We start from the raw sequence: 15,994 nt of genomic DNA, 5'->3' as shown, positions 1-15,994 counted from the left end.
AGAGACACTTCCTAGGAAGCAGCTGATAACACTTGTTTTCCCAATTCCTTTCCCCCTCAAGAATTCTTTTTTTCCCTAATAATCTTATTACTCATTGCCAGGCACGCCAGGAACTGACTTCATGTACCCATGTCTCTTCCCACTAAGCCCACAGTTTGAAAAACAGGCTTATCTCATCCACTTCTTCTGAAATTCAGTCACTACTGGCTAGTAAGAAGATGGTTTTCAGTTCTGCAAATATCAAGAGGAAACACTGTTTCTTCACGCTGTTCTTTCCAGGGTAGCTTGTCCAAATGCATTCCTGATGTGCTACACAGTGGAGGGATAGCTGACCCCAAGCCCTCCTGCTCATAGCCAAGTGAAAAAATCTACACATCATCTGATTACTGTGGACAGCAGGGTGAGGTGAAGTTAAACAGGGAGTGGTGCAGGTCTCAACCCATCTTCTCTTCTAAAAGATTACTTTTTATTTATTTTTTGATATTTTTGAGACAGGGTCTCTCTGTAGCCCCAGCTGGCCTGCAACTCACTTTGTAGACCAGGCTGGCCTTGAACTCACAGAGATCCGCCTGCCTCTGCCTCCCAAGTGCTGGGACAACAGGCGTGCACCACCACGCCCAGCTTCAATTTTATTTTTATCTTATGTGTATAAGGTGTTGGATCCTCTGGAACAGGAGCTACTGACATATGTGAGTTGCCATGTGGTGCTGGGAACTGAACCCAGCAAAAGCAGCGAGTGTTCTTAACTATTGAGCCATCTCTCCAACCCCAAGACTAATTATTTTAAATTATGTGTATTTGTGTGTATGTGTATGTGTATGTAGCTATATGCACATAGGTGAGGTGCCTGAGGAGGCTAGAAGAGGGCATTGGATCTCCTGGAGCTGGAGTTACAGTCCGTTGTGAGCTGTGTGACACAGGTGCTAGGAAACCAACTTAGATCTTCTGCAAGAGCAGAACATGTGCCTAACCACTGAGCAATCCCTCCAGCTCCCATCCATCTTCTTCACTGCTATACACACAGAGCAACTTGAAAGGACTTTCTAAGTACCTGATGAATGGATAACCTCATTGAACAGATGTGAAGAGGGCAGAGAAGTGAGAGGCCCTGAGGTGGATGGCAGTTATGCAGTGTAACTGATGGCAGAACTTAGGGTGCTGAATGGGGAAGCCACTGAGCAGCCCCAGGAAATGGTTGTTAGACTGTAAGCTCCAAGGACACAGGAAATTATTGTTACTGTTACAAGCTCCAAGGACAGATACAGTCTCAGATAAGGTATTTCATCAAGTGTCAGAAAAATTTTAGACCTGAGGGTGGTGACACAGGCCTGTAAACTTTTATTTTTTATTTTTTGGCTTTTTTTTTTTGAGACTGGCCTGGAACTCATTATGTAGATTAGGCTGGCCTCCATCTCACAGAGATCCACCTGCCTATGCCTCCCAAGTGCTGGGATTAAAGGTGTGTGCTAATGCCCAGCTACATGCCTATAATATTAACATTCAGTATGTAGAGGCATGTGTTCAAGACCAGCCTCAGCTATGTGAATTCAAGACCAGCCTGGGTTACATGAGACTCTCAAAACAACAAAACCCCACATCTGGAAATAAGGTTTCTTTAGGGATTGTTTTTTCCTTGCATCCTTAGCCATGCCTTCCAATAACTTAAAGTTCATTTACACTGTGTGTGTGTGTGTGTGTGTGTGTGTGTGTGTGTGTGTGCAGATGTGTATACAGATGTGGGGACCAGAGGATAACTCAGATGTTGCTCCTCAGGGGCCATCCACCTTGTTTTTTGAGACAAGTTCTCATTGGAATGTGGGGCTCACCAGCCTGGCTACCCCACGACTCCTATCTCTGCTTCCAAGCACTGGGATTATAGGCACCTGTTCCCACATTCAGTGCACTTTTAGTTTTTTTCTTTTATCTTTAAAATTTTTTTTGTTTTTATTTTCTGTGTATGAGTATTTTGCATGTATGTACATACACCACATATGTGCAGTGCCTATGGAGGCCAGAAGAGGGTGTCAAGTCCCCTGGAACTGGAGTCATAATGGTCATGAATCACCATGTGGGTGCTGGGAATAGAACCCTGGTCCTCTGGAAGAGCAGCCAGTGCTCTTAACCTTTGAGCCATCTCTTGGGCCCCATGTCTGACTTTTTTTTTTTTTGTCTTTTTGAGACAGGGTCTCCCTGTAGCCCCAGCTGGCCTGGAACTCACTATGTAGACCAGGCTGGCCTTGAACTCACAGAGATCCGCCTGCCTCTGCCTCCTGAGTGCTGGGGTTAAAGACGTGGGCCACCATGCCCGGCATGAGTCAGAGCTCCTTTATACAGATGCTCCTTCAAATGTCTTGTACCTTCAGAGGAGCATTTCACTCAGTCTCTGATATATTCTGGGGTGTTGGTTTCTTGTTTTTAGGCAAGGTCTTCTTGTAGTCCTAGCTGGCCTGGAACTCATGATGTAGACCAGGCTGGCCTCCATCTTACAGAGCTCCACCTGCCTCTGCCTCCCGAGTGCTGGGATTGAGGGTGTGCACCACCAGGTCTTCTCTCTGATATATTCTGGATCTGGTTCTTCTTGTCTCCTGACCAGAAAGGCTTCTGTCATGTTTGTGGATCTTGGACAGGTGCTGAAAAGCCAACAGTCAAGTCATTAACTAACCTTTATCTTACTTCTGACTGGAGATGCAACTGCCCAGGGCTCGAAAGACTTGTAAGGTTTGGAAAGGTAGTGTCGGCTTTAAACAGGTACTTCAGCTCCGCTGAGCCTGTTTCCTCATCCACAATGCACATAAGTCAGCTCCTAGTTACTTAAGGGTAAAGAGGAAGTTAGGGGCTAGAAAGATGGCCTAGTTGGTAAATGCTTTCTTTGTAGGCATGTAGACCAGAGTTCAATCCTTAGAACCCAAGTTTAAAAAGCCACATGTGGCATGTGATTGTGATCCTAGCACTGGGGAGGCTGGAGGATCTCTGGGACTCACTGGCCAGCCACACTAACCTAACTGGTGAGCCCCAGGTCTCAGTGAGAGACTCTGTCTCAAAAAACAAAGTAGAGTGGATGGAGAGCTGGCTGAGCAGTTAAGTGCACTTACTGCTATCAGAGGACTGAAGTTTGGATCCCAACACCCACAGTGGGTAGCTCACAAACACCAGTAACTCCAGTTCTAAAGGATCTGACAAACCTTCTGGTCTCTGTGGGCACACACACACACACACACACACACACACACACACACACCTGTGTGTATGCATACACAGACACACTTTCACACACATAAGTTAAAAAAAAATTAAAGGTAAAAAGACGGGAGAGATGGCTCAGTGGTTAAGAGCACTGGCTGCTCTTGCAGGGGACCTAGGTTGGATTCCTAGCAACCAACCTAGGTGGCTAATAACAGTCTGAAACTCCAGTTCCAGGGGATCCGATACCCTCTTCTGACCTTCTCCAGTATTGCATGACAAGGGCGCATTTACACACATGCAGGCAATACACATAAAATAAAAATAATAAAAAGGTGAATGGCTCCTAAGAAACAACAGCTGAGGTGGACCTTTAGCTTCCACATGCATGCACAGACACAAACACACAAAAAAGGAAAACTGCTGGGTGTGGCAGCCCATGCCTTTCATCCCAGGACTTGGGAGGCAGAGGCAGGGGTATCTCTGTGAGTTCAAGGGCAGCCTGGTCTACATAGTGAGTTCCAGGACAGCTGGGGCTACAGGGAGACCCTGTCTCAAAAAGACAAAACAACAGCAGAAGGAGGAGGAGAAGGAGAAGGAGAAAACCGAGTAGGACGGCAGATGTCTGTAGTCTCAGTTACTTGGGAGACTGAGACAGGATTACTTGAGCCCAGGAGTTTGAGACTGGCCTGGACAACATAGCAAGACTCTGTCTCAGAAGAGGGGATATTTTGACCTAATATTACATACAATAACAACCACCTATAAAACTAATTTCAAAAAGATGCCTTTTAATGGGGATGGCAAGATGGCTCAGTGATTAAGGACACTGGCTGTTCTTCCAGAGGACCAGAGTTTGGATCCCAGCACACACATTGGGTAGCACACAAATACCAGTAACTCCAGTTCCAAGGGATCCAGTGCCCTCTTCTGGCCTCCATGTGCAGTGTACACATGGGTGCAGTTTTATACATACGGGCAAAACACTCATATGCATAAAATAATAATAAAATACAATTTGAAAGATACCTTTTAAGAAATGGGGTTGCCATGCATGGTGGCACATGCCTTTAATTACAGCACTCAGAAACTCAGGAGGCAGAGGCAGGTGTAGCAGGTGAGATCAAGGCTAGCCTGGTCTACATAGTGAATTTGAGGCCAGCTGGGGATACAAGGAGTTCCTGACCCAAAAAGAAAAGCAAAATCAAAAGAAGAAAAGAAATTGAGTAAACAAATTGTCCTAGTTTGTCTCTTCATTGCTGTGACAAAATACTCTGACCAGTACCAACTTGGGGAGGAAAGGGTTTATTCAGCTTACATCTCCCAGGTCGCAGTTCATCAGGGAGCCCAAGGTAGGAACTCGGGGCAGGAACCTGGAAGCAGGAGCTGGAGCACAGGCCATGGAGGAACACTGCTTACTGGCTTGCTCCCCTGGCCCCTGCTCAGCCTGCTTTCTTATGCAACACAGGCCCACCTGCCCAGGGGTGGCACCACCCACAGTGGGCTGGGCCCTCCCACATCACTCATCAAGAAGATGCCCTCAGACATGACCACAGGCCAGTCCAATGAAGGAAATTCCCCAATTGAGGCTCCCTCAACCCAGGTGTGTCAAGTTGACATTAAAGCTATCCAGCACAACTGACCCCTTGTCAACTTGACACACAAACATCACTATTAAACTATAACTTTCCAATTTCTGTCCCCAAAATATGATGTTAATATCACAACCTAAGACAGTACAACCTTAAAAACCCACAGTCCTTAAAAAAATCCAAACACTTAAAAATCCATAGTCTCTTTTAAAAGTCTCTTAACTGTGGGCTTCTGTAAAATCCAAAACAAGTACTGCCTTATTTCAAAGGGAAGAATCAGAATCGGGCACACCTAAGCCAAACCAAGGTCCAGCAACCGTAGCACAAGGGTGCACATCTGGGATTCACTCAGGGTCTTCTGGGCTCCATAGGGTCCTGGCAGCTCCACTTTTCTGGCTCTGCCATCCGCAACACACACAGCTCACTCATCTCACAGACCCAGGCCGGCTGCGTTCCACACCTGCCCCTGCCCCTGCCCCTGCCCCTGCCCCTGCCCCTGCCCCTGCCCCTGCCCCTGCCCCTGCCCCTGCCCCTGCCCCTGCCCCTGCCCCTGCCCCTGCCCCTGCCCCTGCCCCTGCCCCTGCCCCTGCCCCTGCCCCTGCCCCTGCCCCTGCCCCTGCCCCTGCCCCTGCCCCTGCCCCTGCCCCTGCCCCTGCCCCTGCCCCTGCCCCTGCCCCTGCCCCTGCCCCTGCCCCTGCCCCTGCCCCTGCCCCTGCCCCTGCCCCTGCCCCTGCCCCTGCCCTTGGCGGTCGTCCCACGGTCCTGGCAGCTCCAAAAAGCCGGGGTCTCCACTGAAACTGAGGCTACACCTTCACTAATGGCGTCTTCTTGCCTCTCTGGGTGCAAAGCCTCCGATTCTCACCCCTTCGATCCTGGGGTCTTGACTGGAACTGAAGCTGCACGTTCACCTGTGGCCTTTCCTGGCCTCTGCGTGCCAAGCCTCAGCTGCTCTCTGTGACCCTCTTCACGCTTTCAACACCAGAACCGCGCGGGAGACTCTTACGCATTGCCAAGTCCTGCTTCCAGCTTGAGATGGAGGCTCGGGTCCCCTCTGCGTGCTGACCCTGAGGAAATACCTCCCAGAAGACTTCTCCTCAGTGATGCTGGCTTCTTGTTACTTACAGATGACTTTTCGGCCCCAGCTAACTAGCCATCAGTTGTCCCAGTAAAGTAAAGGTTTTGCTTCGGGTTCTGGTCTCTTCTTCATCACAGCGGTTCTTCAGCCTCAGCCGACCAGAACCCACAGATTCTCAAACCAGGTCCCCATTGTTCCCTTTGAAGCTTCACAAGCCAGGCCTCCATCATCCACAACTCTTCAGCATTAACTGTTCCAAGCTCCACTGCAACAAACTGAGCACGCAATGGCTTTTCCAGCCCAAAGTTCCAAACACTTCCACAGTCCTCCCCAAAACACAAAGGTCAGGTCTGTCACAGCAATACCCCACTCTCTGGTATCAATTTCTGTCTTAGTTTGTTTCTTCATTGCTATGACAAAATACCCTGACCACTACCAACTTGGGGAGGAAAGGGTTTATTTGTCTTATATCTCCCAGGCCACAGCTCATCAGGGAGCCTAAAGGTTTTGCTTCAGGTTCTGGTCTCTTCTTAATCACAGCTGATTCTTCAGCCCCAGCTGATCAGAACCCACAGATTCTCAATCTAAAATCTCACGCAAACAGCCCTGATGGTCTCCATTTCCCTTTGAAGCTTCACAAGCCAGGCCTCCATCGTCTACAACTCTTTCAGCATTAACTGTTCCAAGCTCCACTGCAACAAACTCTGAGCACGCAATGGCTTTTCCAGCCCAAACTTCCAAACACTTCCAACAGTCCTCCCCAAAACACCAAGGTCAGGTCTGTCACAGCAATGTCCCACTTCTCTCTCTCTCTCTCTCTCTCTCTCTCTCTTTTTGAGACAGGGTCTCCTTGTAGCCCCAGCTGGCTTGGAACACACTATGTAGAGCATGCTGGCCTTGAACTCATAGAGATCTGCCTACCTCTGCCTCCCAAGTGCTGGGATTAAAGGCATGTGCCACCACACCTGGCCCCTCATATAGTCTTAACTGCCGCAGGGTTACCATTTCCACTTTGTTTACTGGTTGAATTTGATTTTGAAACAGTATGCTCAGTAATCATATTATATACATGGCATATGTATTCACTGCCTTTAGATACACCTTTTTAAATATTTTCTGTTATTAAAAATATTTTAGAGGAAAATGTGGTGGTACATGCCCCTAATCCCAGCATTTGGAAGGCAGAGGCAGGAGGATCAGGAGTTCAAGGTCATCCTTGGTTACATAGTGAGTTTGAAGCTAACCTGGGCTACGTGAGACCCTGTGTCCATATTGGGCCAAGCGAGATGGCTCATCAGGTAAAGGCATTTGCTGCCAAGCCTGACACCCTGAGTTTGATCTCCAAGAACCTGCATTGTAGAATGAAAGAACTGATTCCCAAAACTTTCCTCTGACCTCTAAATGTGCACCACTGTGGCATGGGTATGCACCCCCACATGCACAAGAAATAATAAAATGTAACAAAAATTATTTGATGTATTTATTTTTATTTTATGATGTATTTATTTTATTTTATTTATATTTTATTTTATGAGTGTTTTGCCTGCATGTAAGTATAACGTGTGCATGCAGTGCATTGTGACCAGAAGAGGGCATTGGATCCCCTGGAATTGGAGTTACAGATGGATGTTAATCACCAGGTGGGTGCTGGGAACAGAACACAAACTTGGGTCCTCTGCAAGAGCAGCCAGGGCTCTTAACTGCTGAGCCATCTCTCCAGGCCCCCTTTTCCCTTTTTTTTTCTTTTAAAAATGCTAAGTAGCAGGTTTTCCTTCTGGCACTTTCCTGTCTCCTAGGTTTTGGCTTACTCTCCTCCACCCTCTACTCATCTTCCCACCCTTTATCCCCACTTAACGCATCCCAGCCTCCAAATTCCCTTTTCACTTTTTTTTTCTTTTTGGTCTTTTTGAGACAGGGTCTCCCTGTAGCCCCAGCTGGCCTGAAACTCACTATGTAGGCCAGGCTGGCCTTGAACTCACAGACATCAGCCTGCCTCTGCCTCTTGAGTGCTGGGATTAAAGGCATATGCCACCAAACCTTGCACCCTTTCACTTTCATAACACATTCTACTACTCTCCTTACTGCACTCCCTTAAAGCCTCTTTTTTTTTCACCCTCATAGGCCCTTTTCAGCTTCCTGAACTCTATATACATTCCCATATAGATACATATCCACAGTGTTCAAAGTATAATTCTTTTTTTTTTTTTTTTGGTCTTTTTGAGACAGGGTCTCCCTGTAGCCCCAGCTGTCCTGGAACTCACTATGTAGACTAGGATGGCCTTGAACTCACAGAGATCCATCTGCCTCTGCCTCCCAAGTGCTGGGATTAAAGGCGTGTGCTGCCACGCCTGGCTCAAAGTATAATTCTTTTTTTAAAAAAATTTTCTGTGCATGAATGTTTTTGCCTGCATGTATGTATGTGCACTATGTGCACACAATGCCCATAGAGGCCAGAAAAGGGCAGCAGATCTGAAGTTACAGGCGATTGTTAGTCACCACATGGGTGCTGGGAACTGAACCTAGGTCCTCTACCCAAGCATTGTAAGTGCTCTTAACTGCAGAGGCCAGAAGAGGGCATCATATCCCCTGGAACTGGAGTTATAGGTGGTTGTTAACCATCATGTGGGTGCTGGAAACCAAAACCAGGTCCTCTGCAAGAGATGAAAGTGCATTTAACCACTGAGTTCATCTCTCCAACCTCTGCCTCCGCCTCCGCCTCCGCCTCCGCCTCCGCCTCCGCCTCCGCCTCCGCCTCCGCCTCCGCCTCCGCCTCCGCCTCCGCCTCTGCCTCTTTTATTGGGGGGGGGCCTTTTGAGACAGGGTCTTCCTGTAGCCCCAGCTAGCCTGGAACTCATTATGTTGACCAGGCTGGCCTATGTAGCTCCTCCTGCCTCTTCCTCCCAAGTGCTGGGATTAATGGCGTGTGACACCATGCTTGGCCTGCCTCATTTTTTTTGGGCTAGTCTCACTGATTCTGGAACTTGCTTTATGGGCTAGATTGGTTGTCCAGTGAGCCCTGCCTCAGCGCTGGGGTTGCAGGTGCTTGCCACCATGCCCAGCTTTTGGCCCTCACGCTTGTGCAGCAAGCACTTTACCCATAAGCCATCTCACTAACCTGAAACTGAGCTTTATTCTGTCAGTGTTCCAAATTGGTGCATTCCTTCATCTGTTTCTCTACTTAGGGCGTGGTTTTCTTTGATGCAAATAAAATCTTATCTTTATCTCTGATAAAAATATCTTTGCATTTAATTTTTGCAACTGTTACCTATGTTGGATTGGAGGGTATATGTGTGCAATTTTTTTTTGCCAGTTAATTATTTAGAAACTTGAACAGCTTTTTTTCCCCTTCCTATTTATTTATTTTACTTTTAATTGGCTAGTTCGTTTGTTCACATTTATTTGGGGGGTTGTACTCTCCTGCCATGTGGGTCCTGGGGATTGAACTCAAGTCATTAGGCTTGACAGTAAATGCCTTTACACTAAGGCATCTCAAAAGGCCTGGATAGTTGCTTTTTAAGCATTCTTTTTTTGGTGGGGGGTGGGGGGTTGATCTCACAGAGGTCCAGCTGTCTCCACCTCTTGAATGCTGGTACTAAAGGTGTGTGCTACCATGCCCAACTTAGGCATTCTTTGAAATGCTGATAGCCTGAATTCTCAGACTTAAAAGGAAATAAATCAGTGTTTTAATTTCAGGCACACTGGTCTCCTTACAACAGATGCATTTATTCTCTTAGAAACATCATGAGGTTTGGGTTTTCATTCTGTTTAATAACAGACTCAAATGGGCCTTAGGTGAAACGGGCCCAGATTGGAGTGTCATCTATCTATCTATCTATCTATCTATCTATCTATCTATCTATCTATCTATCTATCAATCATCTATCATCTATCTATGACTGTGTCATTATTTTAAAGGATTAGTACTGTGTTATGCTGTATGTTGCTTTCATCTCTCCTTCTTCCTCCCTTTTCTTTCCCTCCTTCCCTCTCCCTTCTTCTCCTATCTCCTCTCTCCAGTACTGGGGATAGAAACCAGAGCCATATGCTGGGCAAGTGCTCTACTGTTGAGCTGCGATTCCAACCCATTTTTAACTGAGTGGTGTGTGTGTGTGTGTGTGTGTGTGTGTGTGTGTGTGTGTGTGTGCAGGTACAATAGTCTGTGGGAGCGTATATGGAGGCCAGAGGTCAACTCTGGGTGTCTTCCTGTATCACTCTCTACCTTATTTAAAAATTTTTTGATTTATTTTTATTTTATGTGTATGAGTGTTTTGCCTGCATGTATGTTAAGTGAACTCATGTTGTGCAATATCTGTGAAGGCCAGAAGAGGGTGTCAAGAATTCCCTGGTACTGGATTTCCAGATGGGTGTTAGCCTCCATGTGGGTGCTACGATCTGAACCCAGGTCCTCTGCAAGAGCAACCACTGCTCTTAACTGCTAAGCTATCTTTCCAGTCATCTACCTTATTTTTCTGTTTTTAATTTTTTTGCAGTTTTATAACTTTATTTTAATCTCAGCAATTAGTTTTCATCCACAGTGTTTGTAGATTTTAAAAAATTATTTACTATTTTAATTTTATGTGTATGAGTATATTGCCTGCATGTGTGTAAGTGCACCCATGTCATGCAATGCCCGCGGAGGTCAGAAGAGGGCTTCAGATTCCCCTGGAACTGGAGTTTGTAGGATGGTTTGTAGCCACCATGTGGGTGCTGGGAATCAAACCCGGGTCCTCTCCAAGAGCAATCATTGCTCTTAACTGCTGAGCCATCTCTCTAGCCCCACGTGTGTAGATTTTTGAAAGTGGTAACAAGGACATAGGTTACCAAAGTATACAGCTTGCTTGCCAAATCCTCATCTTCATTAGGTTTTCTGGACAAACGTATCTGAACTCAGATACGATACGGAATATTCCTTATTCCTTTGGCCCAGACAGCTGTTGAGCCTGGCATCAATCATCTGGAGTACCCAATTCCTTCATGGCCAATTTCCAGATTTCTTTGAGTGCCCAAGGGGCACGTTTCTTGAAGCCCACTCCATGGATGTGCTTGTGAATACTGATGGTGTATTCCTGGGTCACCACCTTGTTTTCCTGAACGGCCCTTCTTCTCACCACCCTTCTTTGTGGGAGCCATTCTGCCAGGCCCAAGCTGGAAAGGCATTTTTAATTTTTTGTTGTTGTTGTTGTTCTTTTTGAGACAGGGTCTCCCTGTAGCCCCAGCTGGCCTGGCACTCACTATGTAGACCAGGCTGGCCTTGAACTCACAGAGATCCCCCTATCTCTGCCTCGAGTTCTGGGACTAAAGGTGTGGGCCACCACACCCGACTTTTGTTTTTAATTAAAAAAAAATTTATTGGTGTGCTGGAGAGATGACTCAGTGGTTAACAACGTTGGCTGCTCTTGCAGAGGACCTACATTTGAATCCCAGCATCTACACGGCAGCTGAGAACCCCCCATAGTTCCAGTTCCAGGGGATCCAATGCTCTCTTTTGTCCTCTGTGGGCAGTGTAAGTGCACATGCAGGTAATACACTCACACACATCAAATAAAAACAAATTAATTGATTTAAAAAATTATGTATATGGTGGGTGTTGTGGCACATGCCTTTAATCCCAGCACTTGGGAGGCAGAGGCAGGCAGATCTCTGTGAGTTCAAGGCCAGCCTGGTCTACATAGTGAGTTCCAGGCCAGCTGAGGCTACAGGGAAACCCTGTCTTGAAAAAGACCAAAAGACCCATTATGTGTATAGGTGTCTTCCCTGCATGTGTATAAGTGTACCATGTACATACAGTCTCTGAAGAGGCCAGAAGAGGATGTCAAATACATTGGAACTGGAATTACAGATAGTTGTCAGCTGATATGTGGGTGCTGGGAACCAAAATCAGGTCCTCTGGAAGAGCAGCCAGTGCTTTTAACTGCTGAACCATCTCTCTAGCCCTTGTTTTGCTTTTTTTAAAAAAAATTTAAAATTTTTATTTTTTATGTGTATGAGTGTATTGCCTGCATGTGTGTAAGTGCACCTGTGTCATGCAAAGCTGCAGAGGTCAGAAGAGGGCTTCGGATTCCCCTGGAACTCGAGTTAAGGATGGTTCATAGCCACCATGTGGGTGCTGGGAATCGAACCCGGGTCTTCTGCAAGAGCAGTCAGTGCTCTTAACCATGGAGCCATCTCTCCAGCCCCTTGTTTTGCTTTTGAGACAAGATATTCCCATAGCCCCAGCTAGCCTGGAACTTGCTATGTAGATCATCCTGGAGTCAATCTCAAAGCAATCCACCTTCCTCTGCCTCCTGAGTGCTGGGACTAAAGGTGTGTGCATTTAGACTGGCTGGCCTGCAGTCTCCCAGGGTCCATCTGCCTCCACCCACCCAGTGCCAGGGTGACAGTTGCCCACCTCCATACCCAACTTTGATGTAGTTGCTTGGGTTCTGAATTCAGGCCTTCATTCTTTCACAACAAACACTTCACCCCCTAATCCATCTTCCCAGTCCCATTTTTTAACTTTCTGAGGCATGATCTCCCTAGTTTTCCCAGGCTACTCTTGAACTCCCTCTGCCCAGGCAGAACTTGAATTTGTGATCCTCCTGCCTCAGCCTCTGGAGTAGCTAGAATTACGGGCCTGTGCCACCATACCTGCCTTCGTTTTGTTTTAAAATTACAGGGATTTTTAAAAAGGGGAATAAGAGAGGAGAAACATCTATACAACTTACACAAGATTCCACACTGCAAGTTATCTAGGACAGGTGCAGCATTTTCAGAGCTCAGGCAACAAAGAAATTCCGTATCTGGCCACTAGGGGCAAAAGAACAAAACAAAATCCCAAGTGGAGCCCCAGGGCCATTCATTGATCAAACCTAAGGGATGGTTTAGGCAGGTCCCTAAGAGTACATTTCTATACATCTATTCCTTTTTAAAAATTTTACTAATTTGGGTCTGGAGAAGTGGCTCAGCAGTTAAGAGTGCATACTGCTCTTTCAGAGGACCCATGTTTGCTTCCCAGCATCCACATTAGGCAGCTCAAAACTCCCTGCAACGCCAGCTGCGGTGGGAGCAGATGCCTCGGGATCAGATCCGTACCTGAACTCATATGCTCAGACACACAAACACACACATAATTTTAAATAATAGGGGCTGAGGCAGTTGGCGTCCCTTGGATCCTAAGCAGCCTCGCGGGGTTCCCAAGACAATGGCCAAGAACAAATCAAAAGGGCAGAAGTCCAGGAATGTATTTCATATAGCCAGTCAAAAAAACTTCAAGGTTAAAAACAAAGCAAAACAGTTACTACTAATCTTAAAAAGATAAACATTGCCGGGCGTGGTGGCGCACGCCTCTAGTCCCAGCACTTGGGAGGCAGAGGCAGGTGGATCTCACATTCACATAGTGAGTTCAGGTCAGCTGGGGCTCCAGGGAGACCCTGTCTCAAAAAGACAAAAAAAAAAAAAAAAAAAAAAAAAAAAAAAAAAAAAGAAAACATGAATGATCAAAAAATTAACAGAATGAACAGAGCTTTTGTTAATATACAAAAGGAACTTGAAAACTTTGGAAAAAGCCTTTCTCTTAAACCTGTGCAGAGAGAGCTGATTCCTCAACAGCAGCACCATGAAAATGAACCAGCTAATGCTGACGAAGCTGCAAGGTTAATGGTGCAGTTGTAATAGTGATGTATCAAATTCCCCTAAAATAATAAATTATTTAAATATCTTATCCAAAATAAAAATTAGGGGGCTGGAGAGATGGCTCAGCAGATAAGAGCACTCGCTGCTCTTCCATAGGACCTGGATTTAGTTCCCATCACCTATATGGGGGCTCAAAACTGCCTGCAGGCAGGTGGTGCACATACATGCACAGACGCACACACACACACATTACATATTTAAAAATAATAGAGGGCTAGAGAGGGTGCTCAGTACTGGTTGCTCTTGCAAAGGACCAGGGCTCAGTTCCTAGCACCCACATGGTAAACTAATAACTCTAGTTCTGGGGATCTGATGCCCTCTTCTGGCCTCCACAGGCATTGCACAACATGGATGTACTTACATCATGCAGGCTTAAACATATACATAAAATAAAAACAAAAAATAGCATTTAATTTTTTTTATTGTAGGCTGGAGAGATGGCTCAGTGGTTAAGAGCACTGACTGTTCTTGCAGAAGACCCAGGTTCGAATCCCAGCACCCACATAGTGGCTAATAACTGTCTGTAACTCCAGTTCCAGGGGATCCACGCCTTCTTCTGTCCTCTGTGGACACTGTACAACACGAGTGCACTTACACACATGTAGCTATAACACTCATACACATAAAATAATAAATCAAAAAATTTTATTTTGTGCATATCTGTGGCTACACATGCCACTGCATATATGTGGCAGTCAGAAGGCAACTTTATAGAGTTGGCTCCCTCCATCACTTTTACATGGGCTCCAGGATCCAACTCTGGCTATTAGGCTTATGCAGCACTCACGGAGGCATTCATTGACTGAATCATCTAGTCCTAACAAAGACTGTGAACCACTGTAACCCATGTCATGTGGGCCAAATAGGCTTATGCAGTACCAGTTCCCAGGAGGCTTTCAGGAAAGCTGACCCTAAACAATGAGAAAGGGAAAAGGGTGATTTTTTTGTTTCTTTGGTCTTTTTGAGACAGGGTCTCCCTGTAGCCCAGCTGGCCTGGAACTATGTAGACCAGGCTGGCCTTGAACTCAGAGATCTGCCTGCCTCTGCCTCCTGAGCACTGGGATTAAAGGTGTGGCCACCACGCCTGATGCACAGGTGATACCTTGGGAACTTCACTTTGGGGAGGGGCATGCACACACCAAGGCATGTGTGTGCAGACCAGAGGAGAACTTGCAGATGTCTCTCCTTCCAATATGTGCTGAGTTCCAGGGACTGAACTCAGGTCATCACGTTTGGTGGTAAGCACCTTTACCTGCTGCACTGGTCCAGGTGAAATTCTGCAGTTGGAGTTTCTCTGTGGGACTGAGCAGAAACAAGGCTCATAGTAATTGCCAGGCCCAAATCTCATGCTTTTCTTAAGAGTTCCCATAAGCACTATTGAGAGTGGGGGTTGTGAAACGGTTTCTCTGTAGCCCTAACTGGTGCACATATTTAATCCCAGCACTGGACAGGCAGAAGCAGGCAAATCTCTGTGAGTTCGAAGTCAGACAGGGTTACATAGTGAGACCCTGTTTCAAAAAAACAGCCTTTCATATATATAGCTTGTTCATGTTCACCCTTTCCTAACCTTCCTTTCCCTCAAATAAGTCCCCTTCTGCTTTCATGCCTACGTGTAACTAAATCTGTGTAAATCTAGACATTCAGCATAGGTGAGGAAATATGGGGAATGACTCTGAGCCTGGCTTGTTTTGCTTAACATGGTCTCAGTTCCACCTACGTCTCTGCCAATATTCATGTCTAAATGGAACTCCACTGTGCCTGTGTACATTTTTCTTATCCGTTCATCTGTTGGGCATCTAGGCAGAGTCTGTATCTCGGCTACTGAAGCACTATTTTTTTTCTAATGTATTTTTATTTATGTGTATGAATGTTTTTCCTGCATGTATACAGGTGCACTGTGTGTACAATGCCCATGGAGGTCAGAAGAGGGCATCAGATTCCCAGGAACTGGAGCTATGGATGGTTGTTAGCTGCCATGTGGGTGCTGGTATCTGAACCTGGGTCCTCTGCAAGAGCAGCCAGTGCTCTTAACTCCCTCCGCTACTTCTGAGGTGCAAAGCTAGGCGTGAGCCTTCCCCAGCCTCCCCTCCCTGCACCCAGTCTGGGCAGCAGGCTGTCTGCCTGACTTACTGAGATGGGACCTCCCACTCATTTCTCAGAATTGTTTAGGGAGAATGAAAACAGGCTGGAGAAACAGCCAACAAAAGATGCTGGAAGGGCAGGAGGGAATCTGATACACAAAAATGAGATACCAGAGAAAAGTAAAAAGGGAGCAGTAACAGAGGCAAGACTCTACAGTTCCACTGCCGACCTCCATGTTAAGACCCACAGAGAATAGAAGTGCAGCTCACCCAACTCCCTTGCCCAAGCCATTTTAATGCAAGAAGCAAAATACTACAGTCTCCTTGTAGTCAGCACTGTTAGTATTAAATACTCTTAATATTTGAGGTGCACCACATAAAAAGGTAATATATTT

The 15,994-nt window shown here is 46.4% G+C and overlaps 1 pseudogene; it reads left to right on the top strand.

Annotated features, from left to right (window-relative positions):
• Positions 1-13,027: 13,027 nt before the first annotated feature.
• On the top strand, positions 13,028-13,497 carry LOC103726482 (annotated as a pseudogene).
• The last annotated feature ends 2,497 nt before the right edge of the window (positions 13,498-15,994 follow it).

Source organism: Nannospalax galili, unplaced genomic scaffold (genome assembly GCF_000622305.1).
Source record: "Nannospalax galili isolate Female #2095 unplaced genomic scaffold, S.galili_v1.0 scaffold809, whole genome shotgun sequence".
NCBI classification, from domain to species: domain Eukaryota; kingdom Metazoa; phylum Chordata; class Mammalia; order Rodentia; family Spalacidae; genus Nannospalax; species Nannospalax galili.
The sequence above is the reverse complement of the archived record's forward strand: the minus strand, read 5'-3'. Positions and strand labels throughout refer to the sequence as shown.